Raw genomic sequence first — 22,170 nt, forward strand, 5'->3', positions numbered from 1 at the left:
CTTTAAAGCCGATACTCGCTTTCAAAATTACTTGTTTCCTCAGGTCATCTATAGACAGGTACCGATGCAAGGTTTAGAGAAGATGGAGCTTGTTCAAGACTCCTCTTTCATTTTGATTTATGCTTTAGTGTCTATTATAATTTGACAGAACACACTTGTATAATAATTATTTTATTAATGCAATGGATGATGTTGTTGCTTGTTTACTACATTGTTGTGATACTGTACATGACGTCCTCCGCCCCAAAACGTTTCCGCCGTTCTTAGTTTTGGGGTGTGACATTGCATATGAAGACTCCATGGTTAATCCTGATTCTATTGCCACATGTCAGCTCTTCTCAATGTTCTACAACAAGGGTTATACTGAAACCGTAACCACTGTGACTAGGTTCAAAAAGTCCTGCCTTCCTCCTCAATGGAATGGCCTCTTCACTCTACTCTTCAAATGGATTTCTGAACAAAGTGCTTGATCTGATAGTGCGAGCTAGTCCTTCATGACTATACTTGATGGTGTGTATCATGGTCCTAACCTGGATTATGGAATGGTCTTATGGCTTCAGCTTATTCAAAGTTTGTCATCTTCTTCTCGCCACATCGAAATCTCTTGTGCTCGCTTCTAGACTGTTATCACTCAATGGATAATGGATCTTTTTCATGTTCCTATCATGGCCGACTCCATGCTTTCTTCCATCGCTACGTTTGTAGAGTCTAAGTGTTGTAAAATTCGAAGTGTTTGTTTCTTTGTTTTCACCTGTTAGTTATTTTACTAAGTCATCTATTGTGCGAAGCTTATTGCTCTAGACTTAGTATACTTTTTGTACACTTAGGTTTCCTATAAATAGGGACTGAGCTTAGAAGTAGATAGACCTTTTGATAAAGAGAGTATTCATTCTGCTTAAACATTGTAATCAGTTCTTCATCAATATAAGATCTGATTAATATTTACTCTCTGTGTTCATAGTTTTCATACATTTAATCATGATTGCTTTCTAAATCTCGATAACAATTCTCTTCAATTGGTATCAGAGCAGGATTCAAACTGCATTGATCTGATTTTAGTTTTAGAATCATTTGTTTTTTGAGTAGTAACTTTACTCAAAATTTTCCGCGCATTTTGGTTTTGAAAATCACTCTTGATCTTCAGATTTGAATCAATTATGCTTTTGAATTGTTTAGTCGAGTGATCGATTAGCAATCTGTGATCATTTCATTTGATCAATTCTCAAATTCATCAAGTTTTTCAAGCTTTCTAAAATTCTCGTGTTCATCATTGGCGAACTTCAACATGAATACCATGACTTCTTTCTCTCACTTACTTGGTTCTTCAATGAAAATTCCGATGTTAATCCCTGAATACTATGATCACTGGGCTGATAGAATGGAGGATTACTTAAATGGAATAGATGAAGAAATTTGGAATTGTATCAATGGAATAGTTCAAGCTCCTGCAAATGTTCAACCAATTGGACAATCTGGTACAACAGCTGAAGTTGTTGAACAACAAAACCGCTTGATGAAGAACGAAAAGAGATTCATGAGGGAACTAACAGGTGCTCTGCCTCCTGTGGTTTACAATTACATTCGTAGTTGTAAAACAGCAAAGGAAATTTGGATCACTTTGAAACATAAGTATCAAGGTAGCGAAAAGACGAAGATCAACTCTGTGAAGCAATGTCTTGTTGAACTTAAAGAATTCAGACAAAAGGATGCCGAAACTCTCAAAAACTACTATGATCATCTGAATGAGCTTGTTTATCGCTTCAATAGGTATGGAATCACAAGGTCTCTCATGGAATTCAATCTAACATTCGTCATGGTCCTTCGCAAGGAATGGCGAAGTGTGAGTATGATGATAAAGAATCAACAAAGTTTTGATACAACCAGCTTGAATGATCTCTACAACCAGCTAAAAACACACAAAAGTGAAGTTTCAGAAATGTTTGAAGAATCAAAACAAAGTCTAGGAGGTCCTTTGGCTTTTATTTCAAAGGTTTCAGAAGCTGATACTAATGAAACAGATGGATCAGAAAAGGAAGGTTTCTTAATGAACTCTGATGATGAAGCTGTTGCATTCTACTCAAACAACAGAGTTAAGAAATTTTTCAAAAAGCCTTTTAATCCAAAAGGAAAGCCAAATGATGCGAAGAGTGGTGTTACAAAAGCTGGAGGTGAGGAGAAGAAGAAATTGGAAAAGATCGATGAAAAGCAAAAATATGCAAAGGATGTGAAGAAACTAAAAGGTGATTCTGGAATTTATTGTCACTACTGCAATGGTGCAAATCACTTCGCAGCTGATTGCATGCTGAAAAAGAAAGAGGAGAAGAAGAGCAAAATTAAAGGTGAAGCATACTATTCAGAAAAGCTCGAAGAAGTGCATGCGAAGGCGAAAGGAATGTCATTAGTTGCAAAAGAAGAATCTGATGAAGAAGAGAGTGGAACATATCAGATCTGGTCTTCAGGATCTGATGATGAAGAAATGAGGCATCCAACTCATGGTGCAATGTTCGCAAGCTTTGAAGATAATTGCGAACAGCATGTTGCAGGACGATGCTTTATGTCCAAATCCATAGACAAATCTCCAATGACCACCAAGGTACGTGCTATTCTTGAATCTTTTAATATTCCTTTATCTGCTTATGATGCTGAAATTACTTCATTTGATGATACTGTGGCTTATTTTGATTATGTTATTGTGTTTGCTAGTACTGAAGCTCAAAAATTAAATATGCAACTAGTTGAGAAACGGAGAGAATTAGAAATAAAATGAAGCAGAGTAGACAAACTTGAATTGCAGATCAAAAATGTAAATTATGATAGGGACAATCTTGGAAATGAAGTTAGGTTGTTACTAGCACAAATAAATATCTACTGTATCTCTGCTAAGTGTTTGTATGCAAAATTAACTGCTTTACATCATTCATCTGAAATTAGCAAAGAACAACATAGGAAACTTTTACCTTTTCTTGAATATGAACGTGAAAGAGTTGATGTTATTTCTTATGATTGCGAAAACACAATTGCACAATTTGACAAAATACGTGATGATAGATTCGCATATGGTATTGTCAAAATTGATGAATTCTTGAATGCTGATGAATTCAATGAAAGTTTGACAAAGAATGAATAGGTGAAAATCTTAAAGAAAACCGAAACTTCAACTCTTAATTCTCAACTCAGTTATGCTGATGTCAATGATAATTTAGATAATGTGAGTGAAATCAGTGAGATCGAAGAGGAAGAAGAGGTTGATTATTCTCAATTGTCAATCATTAATATCACATCTAAAATCAAAGGTAAAGAAATTATAGTTGATTCGATAGTAAAAGATGAAATTGATAAACCCTATACTTCGCAACATTGTAATTTTGATAATGTGGAAGTTGAAAGCTGGACGACTGATGACACTGATGAAGACAAAGAAAATGTGTAGCTTTCAAATGAGACACCTCAACGAGTTGTAGTTGATCAAGTGTTTGGTGATACAAAAGAATTTGACAAAATTCTTAATGATAAAGGTGCACATTATTTGGAAACTAACACTGTGGTTTATCCAAATTTTATATGTACAAATAACACCATTTTTCCAAATCAAGTTTTTGTCACAACTGGAAATATTGAGAAAATACCTGAATTCAACAAAATGGTTGAAAATGATAATAAAAGGTCGACTACTGAAGGTTTCTTTGCAAATCAAAATACAGTAGAAAACAATTTAACTCAAAATTCTGATGTTTTTCAAGGACGAAAATCATCACCAAAATGGATGGTTAAAGGTGAAAAAGAAAACAAAGTTTTTGAAAAAGTTGAAAAACTAAAGATTGAAGTGAAATTAAATTATCATGAATTTAAATTGATGGTTGGAAATTATTCAACATAAAATAATGTTTCAAAAAGAAAAGCAAGAAAACCAATCTTTTGGCAAGTTGTGTCCAATGATAAACCAAAAGTTGAAAAAGCGCAGATTTGAAAGTCAAATTCATCAAAATTTCAAAGAATATATAAACAAAAGGATACAAGTTTTCATAAACCAATAAATTATGTTGACAAAATTCCAATGAAAAACAATGATAAATTTGTTTGGAAATATGACAACATTAGAAAATATGAGACTTCACAAAAATTTGTTAATGATCATAAGTTTCACAATGTTGGCAAATTCACGAATAATTCATCAACTTTGAATGTCAAAACTCAAGCAAAAATGAAATTTTCACCTAAACAACCAAATTTTCCAAATCCTTCAGTCTCAAAACCGACCAAAGTTTCATATACAAAAGGAAAATCTAATGTATGTACGATCAACTGTTGGCTTGAAGGAAAAGGAAGACAAGATCAAAATGGGAAGTTTTCAGAACAACAGATAAAGACTGCATTTGACAAGTTCGTGAATAACTCTTCTACTGGTAGTTCATCATCTCAAGATTCACAAGTTCTAGTACAAAAATGGAAACAAGTTATCAAAGTTGCGAATGTTGTGAAGGATGAGATGAAAGTCAATGGAAATCCAAAACTGTTGAACAACTATATTTCAATATCTAGATCTGATGATGTTGATATAATGGATAGTGTAACAGACAAAGTGAAAACATGGTTTTTAAATTCAAAGCATTTGTTCAAAACTACTAATGAAGGACCCAATAAGTCTTGGGTTCCTAAATTTTTTCAATGAATGCAGGTGATGTGTGACGAGCAATATGATGCGAAATGGTATATTGATAGTGGTTGCTCTCTTCACATGACTGGAAGAAAGGAAAACTTGTGAGATTATCGAAGTTTGGAAAATGCAGGAGTAGTAAAATTCGGAAATAATCACAAGTGTCAAGTGAAAGGTTATGGAAAAGTCACAAATGGACAATTCACAGTTAACAGGGTTGCTTATGTTGAAGGTCTTCAACATAACTTGATTAGTGTTTCTATCAAGGGCATCTAATGATGTTAGCTGGCTTTGGCATCGGAGATTGTTGCATTTGAACTGTCGACTATTGCTACAATCAATAAAAAGCGGTACATTTTAGTTATTGTTGATGATTTTTCTCGGTTCACATGGGTATTTTTTTCTCAGGTTAAAATCTAAAGTTGCTCAGATGATGATTGATTTTATCAAAAAGATTGAGATTAGTCTTAAAAAGAATGTTCGCAAAATTAAAAGTGATAATGGTTCTGAGTTTAAAAATCAAACATTGGACTCTTTTCTCACAGGCAAAGGCATTTCCCATAATTTCTCATCACCATATACTCCACAACAAAATGGTGTTGTTGAAAGAAGAAATAGGTCTTTATGCGAAGCAGCCAAAACCATGTTAGCATATGCAAACTTACCTCAATATCTTTGGGCTGAGGCTGTATCAACTGCATGTTTTACTCAGAATCGGTCATTCATTCATCGCAGATTCAACGTCACTCCATATGAAATACTCAACAATCGAAAACCTAATGTCAAAATTTCCTTGTTTTTGGTTGCAGGTGTTTTATAATGAATCTAAAAGATAATTTGAAAAAGTTCCAAGCTAAAGCTGATGAAGGCATCTTCTAAGGATATTCGCAAAATTCAGTTGCATACAGGGTGTTAAACAAGCAAAACAAGAAAAGTTGAAGAAACTTTCAACTTAACCTTCGATGATTACTATCTTAAACAAACGGATAGTAAATTTGAAAATAAATCAAATCTTGTTGATTCACATACTCAAATTGATAATTCTGAAATAAATAATTTTGATTATGACTTTATTTTCGGAATTCCTGACAGGGCAATTGATGCGGAAGTTAATGCTCCTGATAATCAAACATCAGAATCCTCAAAACATACTGATGATTCAACAATCACTACAAGGTCAATATCTTGCGAAAGTGTGCCTGAAGTTCGTATGGAGGGGGAGCATACGATCATCAATGAACAAAGACATCAAACTTTCGAGAAGGAGAATGATAATATGAATCATCTAGTTGAGGAGGAGCTTTCATAATCTCAACAAAATCATCAAGTTGAGGGGGAGCATCAAGATGAACATCATGTAGAGGAGCAGGATGATGCAACAGAGCAAATTAATCTTGGTGAAAATGATGAATTTCATGAATTAAATGATAATTATTCTGTTGCAGGATCCGAAAATGAAGATATGTACGAAGATGCACCATTGGAATTTGATCCTGATTTTCCACCACTTGAGAAATGGACAAGGAATCATCCCAAAGAACAGGTAATTGGGAATCCACAAGATGGTGTGTTGACAAGAGCTCAAATTCTTGCGAAAAATGAGGTACTGAATGCGAACCAAGAATTGTGTATGTTTAATGTTTTTATTTCGAAAATAGAGCCAAAGACAGTAAAGGATGCTATGGAACACTCAGATTGGGTTGTTGCTATGCAATCTGAACTGGCTGAATTTGAACGAAACAAGGTTTGGAGATTAATTCCTAAACCTTCTGATGTTTCAATTGTCGGATTAAAATGGATCTTTAAAAATAAAACCGACAAAGATGGCAATATTATTCACAATAAAGCTAGACTAGTTGTTAAAGCCTATTCGCAACTAGAAGGAATAGACTATGAAGAAATAGTTGCTCCTGTTGCAAGACTCGAAGCAGTTCACATATTTTTAGCTTATGCAGCTCACAAAGACTTTGACATTTTTCAAATGGATGTTAAGTATGCATTCTTAAATGGAGAACTTGAAGAAACAGTTTATGTTGAACAACCACCTGGATTTATAAATAAGGAAAATCCTTATCATGTCTACATACTAGACAAAGCAGTGTATGGGTTAAAACAAGCACCAAGAGCCTGGTACGCAACACTTACAAATTTCTTGAAACAAACTAAATTTAAACAAGGATCAATTGACCCCACTTTGTTTCGCAAGAAAGTTGGGAATCATCTCATGCTTGTTCAAATTTATGTTGATGATATTAGTTTTGGCTCAACTGACCCAGCATTGTCAATTGAATTTGAAAATCTAATGAAGAGTCAATTTGAAATGAGTATGATGGGAAAAATCAATAATTTTCTTGGTTTGAATATAAGACAGAACAGGGATGGAATTTTAATCAATCAAGAAAAATACACTAAGAACTTGCTTGAAATGTTTGGAATGACCAACAGCACGAAGCTGAGAGTACCAATGGTAGTGGGAACAAGACTAACTCCTTCATTAGATACCCCAACTGTTGATTTAAAACTTTATCGAAGCATGATAGGGTCTTTATTGTACTTAACTGCAAGCAGACCTAATATTATGTTTTCGGTATGCAATTGTGCTACGTATCAAGCTAATCCCAGAGAGCCTCAGTTAACTGCAATGAAAAATATTTTTCGCTATCTTAAAGGGACAGTTTCGTTAGGACTTTGGTATCCTTCAAAATCGGGATTCTTCATTCAAGCTTTTTCAGATTCTGATCTAGGAGGATGTACTTTGGATAGGAAAAGTACAAGTGGTGGATGTCAACTATTGGATGGGAAGTTGGTGAGTTGGCAATCGAAGAAGCAAACTTGTGTTGCTATATCAACTGCTGAGGCTAAATACATTTCAGCTGTTGCTTGCACTTCGCAAATCATTTGGATTCAGAGTCAACTTCGTGATTATGCTATCAATATGAAAAAGATTCCCTTTTATTGTGATTCTCAAAGTGCAATTCGCATTTGTCATAATCTAGTACAACACTCAAAGACAAAACACATAGCTCTTCAATATCATTTTATCAAAGATCATGTGGAAGATGGTAATATTGAAATTCATTTTGTTAAAACCACTGAACAACTTGTTGATATTTTTACTAAACCTCTTGATGAAAAATCATTTGTAAGAATTTTAGTAGGTTTGGGGATGATCGATGTGAATTCAGTTTCAAAATCAATAATTCAAAAATGAAAGGTCCATTCAGCAGCTCTGAGTCGGAATCGTTCAGAAGTTACTGTGCATTCAGAGGCTTCGCATCCATACAACTGGTAACTAAGATTCATTTTTTTTATAAAAACTTCAAAAATCAAAAATATTTTTTGTTTTGTTTTCATTTTCAAAAATACAAAAATCCAAAAAGATTTTATTTTGTTATGTTTTTATTTTCGAAATATTCAAAAATCACAAAAATATTTTTTCTTGATAACTTTGTTCTTTAAGTATTGTGTGTTTTTAGTTTAGTTCAGAGCTTAATGCGAAGAGGTCATGCTTGTATGTTTCTATGGGAAGGTATTATCTCTTTCAACTTTGTACTAGTTAGGATGTCCCCAGAAGCATGCTGCAGCATGTTGACTCAAGCCTCGTATGACTCTATGTGTAAGAAACGAAAGCCTTAATGAAATTATCACATGAAATTTCTTCCCAATAAGGCTTGGATTCGCAATAGTCAAAAGATCTACCTTACTCTTCTCATATGATTTAAGAGTTTTCTGTTTTGTCCACACATAACTGAGGTACATTCGATCTTATAGCCATTCTTTTTCATCACAAAATTATTCACACAAATCACACACAAAGACGTATGTCAAAGAGGTCTCTGATCAAATCCATCGAGACTTAGATATACAAAAATTCTATGTTTATGATCTGACATCATGAGTCCGTGATGAAACTGAAGCCCAAACATCTTACACATTAAGGAATTGACGGGGAACATTGTTCCACAAATTGACGAAACTTTTGTTTCAGTACCAAAATTTCGAAACTCCAAATCATATTCAATTCGCATGAGTGGTCTTGATTGAACATTCGAAACCCACGATGTTTGTTACCCAACAAGATCCAGTACAACAATTTTTTTTGAATATGATTGATGTGTGAGTTTCATTCGCATATCCTAGTCATGATAAACATTTTCAAAAGCCGACTTGTCACTGACTACACTGGTCATACAAGTAATTTCAGTTACAATTTCTCACCTTATGTTAAGGTTGATATGTAATGAAATTTTAAACCAACCCAACACTCACTTTTCAAAAGAAGCCCTTTGATACTTATCAAAAAGTATTCGATTGTAATTCATGGGAACCTACACAAGCTGTTGATCATCTCTCTTGATGATTAACGAAGCAACCTTTTCCCGGGGATTAACTGCCTTCGTGTCAAAACATATTTTTGACATCACATAATTCCAAATTTTTTTAACATGCTTCTTATCTTATTTCTTTGATTCACATTGCACTCACGAAATCCTTGAGGTTCTGAGTAATACCAACTCAGGCTGATGATTTCAAACATCTGACATATGACTTCGCTTTTCATCCCAAAAGTGAAAGAGCCCAGCCTCCATGCGAAGGGTCATAACGGTTACAATTTCATAAAGGGGATATTGACAGGCTGTGTATACATGACATATGGAGTTCTGCCTGATTTTCAAGGTGAAGTGACTGTTTCTTTTTGACGCATGGCTACCTTTTCGCAGTAATGGTCCGATTTTCAAGGTGCCACGTCGGATCTCATTAAATGCATCCCGCTTCAAATTCAAATCGATTCAGGTTACCTATAAAAGGGGATTAAAGAGTGTTGTATACGGTTACGCGAACAAACACAAAAACTCATAAATTTTAGGATTCTTCATCTTCTTCAAACCCTAACAATGGCTGCTACTCAATGCAACACCGAAGAAGTTCTCTCATAAGCTCTTATGAAGATGCAAAGCACAAACTACCAAGTTGATCCGAATGTCTCATCCTACCCTGAAGCATTGAAAATGTTGATCGTTGCACTCAAAAGGTCTCCATTATCCACCGCAATGTTTAGTTCTTTTCCGGTTCCGATGACATGGTTGTCCATGGCGGCATCATCTGCATCCTACAACTATACTACTGATGTTAACAAGAAGATGTTCATTGACTTCTTGAATATTCCCAATAACCCTCCGTTCTTTAAACCCATCAATTCCCAAATTATTTTCATGTTCAATGAGATGGGACATCAGCCATCTTTTGAAAAGAACAGTAATTTCAGGAAATCTGGGTTACCCTGCATGTGGAACTTTCTCTTTGGTATTTTTCTAAGGTGTATGACAGGGAGGACTGTTGGTCTCGACAGGGGTCGCATGGAAGTATATGCAATGGTGATGGGTTTGTACTATGATATTAGTGTTGATTACGGAACTCAATTGTGAAAGGAGTTTGTCAAAAGTCTTGAAAACACGAATGCTGAGAAGGGTATTTCGTGTGCCCCGTACTAGAGTTTAATTCTTGAAAAGGTGTATGAAAAAGAAGGTATTTAAGTTCCAGAAGGTGGAGAGATTGCAGAATTTTCATTGTATCAATTTCCAAATGTTGTTGAAGATGATGAAAATATCTTCACCAGTGTAGCTCGCAATCCGGATGCGATGCTTCGCAAAGTGCACTCCACACACAAAGTTTTGGTTCGTTATATGAAAACTTTTGATCCCGCTGTGCAAACTGGAGTGTTACTGGAAGTTAGTGCCGAATCGTCAAAGAAGAAGAAGAAAACTCACAAGGAAGAAAAAATTCAATCTTCCAAAGTCTCCCAAGCTGAAGAGGTTGAGAAAGAAGAGATTTCTACAAAAACGAAGAAGGAGATAATACCCTCAAAATCTGGGGTTTTAAAGAAACTTCGCTCCTCTTCGCAGCCAACGAATTCTTCTTCTACTATTCGCAAGACGGAGGTAAGTAGTAAGGGGGCAGCATTTAGAGATGTTCCAGCTCCAGTTTCTCCTGGTTCAAAGCGAAAACAAGCTCAGAAGGTTGTGAAGCATATCACACAAAAGCTCTACAAGAAACGGAAAATGATCATTCGCAACGAATCATCCGATGAAGAAGTTGTTCCAGAGACTGCACCTGTTTCCTTCTCCACTGTGGTAACTGTTTCCATTCCTCTTACTTCACAAATTTCTACCATAAAATCTATTCCACTTGAAGTAGTCACTACCAAATCAGTTTCTGAGGAGGTACCTACTTCCGATATGGTTGTCAACGTATCTGATACGGGGGCACCTATCACGAGTGTTGAAACTACCCTGCCTATCATCCTATCAGCTTCATTACCCATCTCTTCTGCGAATGTCTCTACTTCATTACCACCATTTTCTCTTCCAACCACTAAAATCACTACTTCATCAATTTTTAATCATCCGCTACAACATCCATTTACCACCTTATTTCCATCACAATCACCCGACACTCCTCAACCTTCGCAACCAATGTCTGATGATGAAACTGAAGGAGGAGGTTTTGGAGGGACTTTTGAGGCCCTACAGTTTGATTCAGAGGAGGAGGAGATACCTGATCATGTGCTTATGTCAGGTAAGCAATTTAAAATCCTGAATCGAAAATTGAATGCCATTATTCTGTCACAAGATGATTATGGTACAAAGTCATCCTTGTTGGGATTGTAGGTGGAATATCTGATCAAAGAAGCTGAGAAGAGAATACTTGAGAAAGTTGATCAATCTGACAAGAACAATGAGCTTCGCATTCAAGCTCAAGGAAAATCATTCAATGGAGTTGTTTCTGAGTTGAAAACTGTTACAAAAGAATGACATGTTCTTTTTGTACAGGATGTCAAGAAGGTCCGGGAAGATGTTAATCTGAAGGTGGAAGAGTTAAAGAAGGAAATTGCGAAAGAGCTTCAAGCTATTAATTCTCAACATTTGGAGGTCCAAAAGAAGTTTAATGTGGTTGCCACTGATCTTAACAAACTTCTCACTGATTCTCAATCTCCTGCTCCAATTCTTGAAGCCAACCAAAAGGAAAACAAGGAACAATTTGATAAATTAATTCAGTTGGTGACTGAATTAAAAACGTTGGTTTCGCAAACTTCTCATCAGACAATTTTGACTCCTTAATTCTTGTCTCTCAAAGTAAATACCTTGGAGCAAGGTATTCAAAAAGCATTGGCCCCGATTGCAAACTTTACTTCTTTGTTACCGAAGAATGCCCCACCTACTTTCATAGGGGTGCAAGGGGGAGAGAGAAAAGGAAGTAAAGATGATGATGCGAAGAAACTGGGAAAGGTGATTTCTACTCAACTTAAAACCACTCTGCCAGTGTTCACAATGCTGATTTCCTCGACAGTAATGACAACAAGACCAATTGCAAAGGAATTTCAATTGGGTCAAAAGAAGGAGGAAGCTCAAGTGCAAAACCTCTAACAGACGATGTTGGTAAAGGGAAAGGGATTCCATATGAAAAAATCAATGGAGGAAAAGAAAGCAGAAGCAGAAGCAGAAATGGAGAGATTGAGGCAAGTGCAGAGTATCATGAGACAGAGGGCAAGTGATCCACCAACAATGAACAAGGGTGATCCTGCGAAGCTATACTCTTATGAAACAATTGAATCAAAGGTGGTGGGGAGTGGAATGTATGAGTTTGAGAAAAAGCCGAAGAGGAGCTATGACATCGCAAATTCGGAGAAATGCCAATTGGATTTTCCAATCAACGAAATGTTGTTCATTACGGCTCAGTACAAGATCAATGAGAAATTTGAAAATGATGATGATTATATACACATGAAAATCAGATTTCATGCTGTATTGGCAAAGAATCCAGATGAAGTTTGGTCCTTAATGAAGATTAAGAAGGTGTTAACGATCAAGAAGGATATGATGTTCGAAAACATGCTTTAGAATTTTCGGTACTTTGTGATTCGAGCTGATGACAAGCACTATGACTTCAGAATAGCCGACTTTCCTTTGATGAATTGCAATGATCTCATTCAAGTTTCCTTGATTTTGAAACACATGAAAGACAACAAGCTAAAAGGATCAGAGACTGAAGTGTTCAGACTTGGTTTCGCACATATCAAGATATTCATAGATAACTATTATTATTGCTTGGCGTTAACCGATGAAGAGCTTGCAACGGAATTAGGAAGGGAAGTGAATGTTCCTTGGGAAACTACTTTGACCCAATCAGCATTGTCAAAGTATGCTGATGGAGAGATATGCCTTAAACCCTTCGGCGTGGTGTTTCTAGGGAAAGATACGAAAGGGAAGCTCAAGAAGTTTTTGTTTAAAGTCTCAGAGATTGAAAGATATACTTCTTCGTAATATACGAATTTCATTGTTCGTATGAATAACTGCAAGAAGAAAAACGAAGGAGACAAGAAGGAGCTTAAAAAGATTATCACCTGGTATGCTGAAATATGAAAGACAATACACTCAGCTGCTCAGAGACTCACAAACTAAATAGTTTCGACTTTTTACAAAGGGGAGAATGTAGAGTCTAAGTGTTGTAAAATTCGAAGTGTTTGTTTCTTTGTTTTCGCATGTTAGTTACTTTACTAAGCATCTTTTGTGCAAAGCTTATTGCTCTAGACTTAGTATACTTTTTGTACACTCAGGTTTCCTATAAATAGGGACTGAGGTTAGAAGTGGATAGAGCTTTTGATAACGAGAGTATTCATTCTGCTTAAAAATTGTAATCAGTTCTTCATCAATATAAGATCTGATTAATACTTACTCTCTGTGTTCATACTTTTCATTCATTCATTCATGATTGCTTTCTAAATTTTGATAACAATTCTCTTCAACGTTTCACACTACCAACATCATTGTGACTCATCCTTCAAAATTTGTTTTTGTTAGGTCCATTCTTGAGTCAAAGTCTGCCTTTGTGCCTCCTTCGACCAAGCTTATTTAGGAATACAAGAAGCTTCCCTCCTCTGGTCCAAGGGAACTCACTGCCGACATGGTGAAATCCATTGAAGATGCAGAAAAACCTGACAAAAGAGACAAAAAGCCAGAAGTGAAAAAGGGGTACAAAGGGGATCAAGTCTCAAAAGTTCAAACCCCTAGGAAGCGAAAGTCAGAGAAGGCAGCCCCAACTCAACATAAGCCGAAGAAAGTCAAGAAACCCACTCACCGACTAAGTCTTCAATCCTCAAGTGATTCTGACTCAGAATATGTGCCGCCTAATCAACCCACACCTCTTCCCAGTGAATCTTACAGCGAAAGCTCAGAGGATGAGGGTTCGGTGCGTGGTGATACACCATCTCGCTTGCCTACACTAGAGGTACCTGTTCGGTCCCAAGCACCTTCTCCTCCACCTGTTTCTATACCTGTCTCCATCTCTCCCATCTTTCCTATCATTACCTTTCAACCATTCTCTACCATTCCCATTTCTGCACCAATCTTTACTGACGCAACTACTACCACCACTACTGGAGTTCGAACCAACGTATCTGATATAGGGGCTCCTTCTTCAGCACCGAACCTCCAGTTACCACCACCCACGATCTCCTACTCAATCCAATTAAACTAACACTATTCTTGGAGGTGAGGACTTGGAGTTTGATTCAACTTACTTCAGTCCCTACCGCGTTCAAAGTGATGATGAGGACGATGCTCCAGTTACCAAGCACCACCTCAAGGCTGTTACTGACAAGCTTGATCCGCTACTTTCTTCCTCCTCTACTGGTGCTTACTCTGAAGCTGTTCTTAAGGCCTTGTTCTCTTCGGTTGTTCAAGACCATGATGCCTCCCTCTCTACTGCAGCAAAGGCTATCGATGCCTCTACATCTCCATGTCAGAAGGCTTCGCTTGCTGTTGAGGCCTCGACGAAAGAATGCAAAGAAGCGACCGCAAAAGTTGATAAAATAATTTATGAGGCTCAGCTATTCCTAGATTCTTTGCAAGCTGCCGCTCAAAAGAACTCTCAGTCTGTGAACGCTTCAGTCGATAAACTCCAACGTTCGCTCGAAGCTGAATGGACTAATCTTGAAGTCGCTCGCCAGGCCATTGAAGCTGCTAACAAAACCCTTGATAATAATGTAAATGATTGCTTGACTCAGCTGGAAGCCAAACTTGCCATTGAAAATCGGATTATGGATGAGTTAGACAAGCGTACATCTCAGCTGAAAATTTAAAACCTCAAGCTTCGCACTGCCACCAAAGAGCTTGATGATTTAATGTCCGAAAGAAAGGTTATTCGAAGCTCCGTCAGTGACGTTCATTCCATTCTGTTACATCTTCTTGACGCCCATGACTCTATTCTAAATATATCCATCAGACGCCATTTAGCTGAAAACTCAGACCTGCATTGGATATCCTCAGTCGGGTAGAGGGTGTTTTGGTGACTTCTGTCCAACTGAAACAAGGGGGAGAAAAGGAAAAGGAAAAGGTTAATAGTCAACCTCATCCCGAACCCAAATCAACAGCTGCACCAAAGGATAATGTAGCTTCGGGTAGAAAAAGGGATAAGAAGAACAAGAAGATCAGAGAAGATGATGAAGATGATAATGATTTTGAAGATATCTTGGGTGAAAATCCCTCTAATCCTTTGCAGAAAACAAAAATCTCTGACAAGGAGCTTGCAGAAAAGATTGCAAAGGAAACTGTTGAGTTTGAGAAGAAGCTAAGAGAAAAGAGCTCTTAGAGAATAAGAAATCCATTTTTCCAGAATGGACCATTGATTTGCTCAAGAAAGAAGCTATAGATGAATCGAGTACTCATTGGCTCGAACCTGTTATGTCGTTCGACCTTAAAACTCGAAGGACGCCTAATTTGATATGCCAATCACACGAAAGGCATTTATCTTTCATTGCTTAAACTCAACTGCTGTCAATCCCTATCCGGACTTGAAGGTGAATCTGGATCTGTTGGAGTTTTATCTGGAATTCGCCCAGCCACAATAATTGACCTGGAGTTCACAGAAGATTACTACTGTCAATATACTGAAGCCTTATTCAGCCGAGAAATTTATCAATGTCAAATTTAAAATGACCTGAGGCTCTGAGAGGTCAGTTCATAATGTTTCCCTGGCTGATCTACCGAACCTTAACCCTCACGACTGGATATTCCTCAACAACATTCTACTGTCCAATCCTTAGGAGTATCAGCCGATTATCAACCACATCAAGCGAATGCTTGTTTGCTACATTCATGAAGTAGCGAAAATGGGTCAAGAAATCGCATCTGCCATTCACAAGCGACCAACAATCAAACTAATTAGGAAAACTAGCAATGTGAACTTGATGGTCAAGGGTAAAATCGACCCCCAATCTCATACTGTGATGTTCGTTAGGGGTGAAAATCACAAATGTCTTTTTGCACTTTGTGATAAGCACCTGTTCTCAACTGCTTACTTGGAGCATATTTTGGAGATCATTCACAGATGTAATCAGAATTCTACAGCTGACAAGAAGTTGTTTACTAACATGATGCGATGGTATATTCAATTTCGGCAGACTTTTCTTGCTATCATTCCTCGTCTATTCAAAGTTGTGAAGACAGTGAAGGCTACTCAACATAAATAATCTCTCGCCCCAATTGATGCAGAGGGGGGGTTGTTGGGCTTATAATGTTGTGTCATTAGCTCGTTCCTATTAGCCCAGTTTTGGTATCCGGTTTGGGCCTATCCAACCATGACTATTTGATTATAGGTTTTAGTATTTAAGGTGCATGCATGCATCCTTAGTTAGTAACGCTTTTATTATCTTTCTTATAAAAGTATTGTAAACCCTAGCTCGAATCTACAGTGGAATTTCTTTATCGAGCTCTGCTGAGGCGTGACTATATTTGAATCATAAGCTTCATATTGATTCCATATTGTCTTCTTAATCATATTGGGATTGATTTGTTTGTTCTTTATCAATATACCTGTGAAAGATCTAAACGATCTAGAGTTTAATTCTCATCAGACTCTATTTTCCATCGGCTCTAATAAACTCCACTAAACTCCAAGGGTTTCAGCTGACTTACATTTGTTATTGAAGGAAGATATTTCTTCCTTTGTTCGGGCTCTATCGAACTCCAGGGGATTTAGGGCTATGAACACCGCACTTGAGGCTACTTCTATCCAACTAGGATGTCATTCAACTTCTCTGGATATCCAAGACAGGTTTGCAAAGGAGTTTTGTGGGTACACCCTTCCGTACCTGGATTCAGGAGATGAAGAGTTGGTGTTGGATCTTTTTTTTTTAATTAGAGTGTCATGAATATCCTTTGCTGAAGGTACTTGAGATGGAGCAAATCTATGTAGGGATGTTTAAGAAACTTCTGATGATGTTATTCTTCAAGATGGCAGGCTAGAGCTGGGTAGCTTGTCAAAAGCTTGACATGTTCATTGATGTTGGCTTGTGTATTGTTATGAACCTTTTTTCCCCTGTTGTTTTTCTCTTGTTCAATAGTGTAGTATCTTTTGGTTGGTATTAGTTTGAAAGGATAGTTCCCTCTTTTGTATTAATACTTGAACGTATATTGTATGGAAGACATGATTTTTATTACGCATATATTGTTTTTCTTACTTATCATAACATGGCTTCTAAACTCAGTTTTCGTTGCAACCTCATTTTTTTATTATCAATAAATAGCTTTTCAACCCAATTCATTATCATCAATGGATGCTAAGGATGAGGCTTAAATCAATGTAATAACTAGTTTCTATTTTGTACAAACCATGTGCAAGGTCTCCTGATAATTACAAAACCGGACCATGGTGATGAACCATGATTTTTTTATATCAACCAAAGGCCAAGGGCCAATTTAAATATAAATTTGAACCATCGCGAAGAGCCACTATAGTTTTTACACCGGACCATGGTTGTAGGCCGAAGGTGGTTATAAAGTCCAATCATGGCATTGAGTCATACTAGTTTTTGTATCGTAACAAGGCCAAGTGCTGATGGTGATTATAAATCCCAAGAATGGTGAAGAGCCATGGTGGCTTTTGTATCAAACCACGGCCAAGGGATAATGGTGATTATAAAGCCCAAACATGGTGGTTTTTGTATCGAACCATAGACAAGGTCCGATTGTGATTATAAAGTCGGACCACGATGACGAGGCACAATTATTTTAATATCAAAACATGGCCGAGTCCCGATGGTAGTTATAAAGCCGACCATGGCAACAAGCCATATTGGTTTTTAAATCAAACCATGACCGAAGGCCGATGGTGATTATAAACCTGAATCATGGTGACGATCCATGGTGGTTTTTATATTCTTTTTGATATATTAAATTTTCTCATTTCCAAAATAAAGTCAAAATATTACTTTTCATTGATCATCAATTGGGGGAGGGGGCATTTTCGCCTTTTCTACAAAATATTCCCACTTTAAGAGAGTACAAAAATAAAAGGGGAAGTACACCTCGATCACCCGACTCTACCTGTTCCCTTGAATCCCATAGAAATGCAAATTTGAAGATTAAGAATATTCCAAGTACTGGTAGTCAATTACCTTGCATGGTTTCCAAAACGTATGATCCATTTCGTCTTTCTTCTATTCCTCGATAGCGGCCTTCCCATTTTGGCCTAACTTCCATGTATGTTCATTCCTGCTTGTTTCATTCTTTCTAAGGACTAAATCTTCGACGATACATGATCTTCCCTAGATTTTCTTTTTATGATACCTCTCTGTTATTGCTTTGTATGACAAGTGTCGCATTTTTGCATTTTTTTGGTGGCTTCTATTAGGTCCAATTTTCTCATAGATTAGTTTCATTGACTTCAAATCTTATTCTGGACGTTCTTGTTGCTCTCATAATTACTTCAACGGGGATAACTGCTTCTGTCCCATAAACCAATTTGAAAGGGGTTTCTTTAGTTGGTGTTCCAGTTGTGGTTCGATAAGTCCACATAACATGCTACAACTCATCTACCCAGTTTCCTTCTGATTTTCCCAAACTTTTTCTTGATTTCCTTCACCATGGTCTGGTTTGTGACCTCCACCTATCCGTTAGCCTGAGGATGTGCTACAGATGAGATCTTTTGCTAAATTTTGCTGTCATTGCACCATTTCTTAAATAGGTTATCTGTAAATTTCTCCCCACTATTACATATGATGACATGTGGGATTCCAAATCGACGTACTATACATCGCCATCAGAATTTTATTACCATCTTCCGTGTTATAAAGTGACTGCTTCGGCTTCCACCCATTTCATAAAATAATCCACTACCAGTATGAGGAACTTCAATCTTCCAGGAATGGTCCCACAATGTCAATACCCCATGTAAAAACGACCATAGACGGGTCATGATTGTTTGTGTCACTAGTTTTAAAGTTGGAACATTGGAATGCAATTGAAAGTTATAACAATTTTTTAACAAACTCTATGGTATCCTTCAGCAAGGTGGGCCAAAAGAATCTTGATCGTAAGATCTTTTGCACCGCTTCCATTTGTCCAGCGTGCGCCCACATACTCTACCATGTATCTCCTAGATCACCTCTTCTCTTTCACTTTGGGTTAGGCATTTGATCCATGACATTAAATACCTTTTTCAATATAACATTCATGCATGTAATGTATAATTCAGTGCATTGATTCATAGCCTCCGTGCTTCTTTTTTTCAGCTTGGCAACAACCCTTTTCTGTAAGTATTGTGTGATAGGTGTCGTCCACGTGTCAGACTTATCTTGTACTTCTAATACCTGCATCGATTGGAAACCAACACTCTTCTTTTCCTTTACTTCCATCAAGACCCTTTTCATCAAGTGATTGCACCTGGATTATCTGAAATGTATTCAACTATTTGACTAGCTTCATCCTATTTGCCAGATTTTCTTGATGTTCCCTTCCTTAACCTCATATTTTTCCTTAATCTGGTTGACTATTAACACATAGTCGCTGTAATATTTAATTCTAAGATGTTCATCGTGATAGCTAGTTGCATCCCGAATAACAGTGCTCCATACTTGGCTTCATTTTTTAAGCAATCAAAATTGAATTGCAAAGCATACATGACCATTTTCCAGTAGACTAATCAAAATGACTCCTACTCCCGATCTATCCCTACTTAACGCCATGCATGTAATACAGCAGCCAAGCAAATGTAGCGGTAATCTCATCTTTCGACTCTTCTACTATACATACATCAATCTTCCTTCCTGTGGCATCTCTATTAGGAAATATACTAGTTCTTGTGCTTTAGTTATTGTTATAGGCTTGTATGAGATATCGTGTTCCCCCAATTCTATGACTCATCTCGTCATTCATCCAGTTCCCTCCAGTTGTGTCAGTATTTGTCTAATCGGTTGATAAGTTAACACCGTGACTGACTGAGCTTGAAAGTGTCTTTGTAATGGTTTTTCTGTATGTACCAGGGATAGTGTCAGCTTCTCTATGAGGGAGTAGTTCAATTTGGATCCTTGGAGTATACGAATCATGTAGTATACTAGGACCTACTTCTTTTCAATTTCAGCAATCAGTACTGCACCGATAGCATCATGATTAGATGATAAGTACACCTCTAGTGGCTTTCCTACCTTCGGATTGGCCAACGTTGTCAGTAGGTGTTCTTTTAATGTACAAAATGCTTCTTCTGCCTCTCTGATCCATGTTATACCATTCTTCCGTACATGGTTTTTCATGGACTGGAAAAATGGTATGGATTTCTCTGCCGACATTTCCTGGAACCTTCTAAGGGCTACCAAATTTCTGTTTAAACTTTGCACATCATTTATCGTAGAATACCTTTCCATATCATTCAAAACTACAAGTCTATATGATTCCAAAAATATATCGAACGTGGAAATCTGACTTCGCATGAAGAAGTTATGATAAACTCTAACATTATAAATCTCTATAACAATAGGAATTTAACATAGACTTATAATTATCTATTTGAGTCTAAAAGAAAACTGTAGTACTCGGAAATACCTACGCATGGATATCAAGAACGTCAAAAACAGAGCACGTATACAAAAGTTATGATCTTCCAAAGATGTAGTTGTCTAAGGGCATGACACGTGGCAGAAACCTTAGCTGCCTTGCTTCACGATGTTAATATTACGTTCACGACATGAAAGTAGTCCAGGACACTAATCGAGGCAAGAAAACTATTGGATTAGTGTCTAAACCCGTAACCATATTTGGTAAGTACTTGACCCGGTTGTGCATGGTCCTTTTGAGTTGCCTTCACCAAAGCAACTTGACTGGAGAAATAATAGAGAAAGAGGTTATTATGATTTATTAATATATTATAAGAATAATATATTAAAGGAGAAAACATATTTGTTTAATTAATATTGGTCAATAATTAATTAAGAAATAATTTTGTGATCAAATGTAATTAATTAAACTAGAGGGGCTAAATAGTAATTATGTGACAGTTGCAAATTAGGGCAATGGATACCCTATGGATAGGGTGGACGAATTCAAGGTGATATGGCCATAGAATTCGTCCAAGGATAAGGCTTCTAGGCTTATCTTATGGGTTGCTTGGCGGGCAAGCAACCCGATGAGGATAAGGACTGAAACCCTAATCTATACCCTATATAAAGACCCCTTAGGCCTTAGGAAATCGGCAACCTGATCCCTAGAAGACTTAGAGTCGATTTTTTGCCTCTCCCCTCTCTCTCTCTTGCCTCTCCAATTGCTTGCGGTGTTTGTGAGCCATTAGAGGTACTACACTTGTGGTACTTGCTTTCAAGACTAAGAGATTGAAGATTTGTGTTGTTATTGCAATATAACAACAAGACGTATGTAATCACTTCTACTACATAGATTTCGAAATACCTAGGTGTATGGTAGGTTTCTTCTTGTGTTCATAAAGTTGTGTATCTAATAGAGAAAACATAGATCCAAATCTAGGGTTGCATGCACACATAGGATTGTTTGTATAAAACCCATCAGTGGTATCAAAGCTTATGGTTATTTGCTTTCTATTAGATTATTCAATTGTATGAATATGACACTTTAGGGTTTATCGCCAATAAAACCTAGGAGGCAAGGATTTCAAAATTAGGGTTCTTGAACCCTATTTTTCGAATTTTTTGATAAGGGTTTTCAAACCCTTTCCTTTATGACCAAGATTTCGAAATCTAGGGTTTGCAAACCCTAGGATTATCGAAATATGCCTCCTCCCCAAGATAAGATCATAAATTTTAGGGATTTGGATAATCCCATATCTTCTAATTATCTTTTAATGGTTAAATATGGTAATTAAAGATTTTGATTTATCCCATCCCATGATTTTCGAAATCTAGAGGGATTTAAGGGATTAAGATAAAATTAATTGTTTAATTTATGATAATCATTTATGATTTAATAATTCAATTTAATTGTTTAATTTAGATAATTATTAAATCAAGAGTTTTAATATTTATAATTTTAATTTAAAGGTTATAAATTTCGAAAATTTTAAATTGAAATTAAAACCCTAGTATTTTAAAATGTTTAAAATACACCCTATACTTTTATATTATTACAACATTAATATATATATATATATATATATATATATATATATATATATATATATATATATATATATATATGTGTATAACTAAAATGTTAGTC

This window comes from Lactuca serriola, chromosome 3 (assembly GCF_051521515.1).
Source record: "Lactuca serriola cultivar US96UC23 chromosome 3, Lser_US96UC23_V15, whole genome shotgun sequence".
Taxonomy (NCBI): domain Eukaryota; kingdom Viridiplantae; phylum Streptophyta; class Magnoliopsida; order Asterales; family Asteraceae; genus Lactuca; species Lactuca serriola.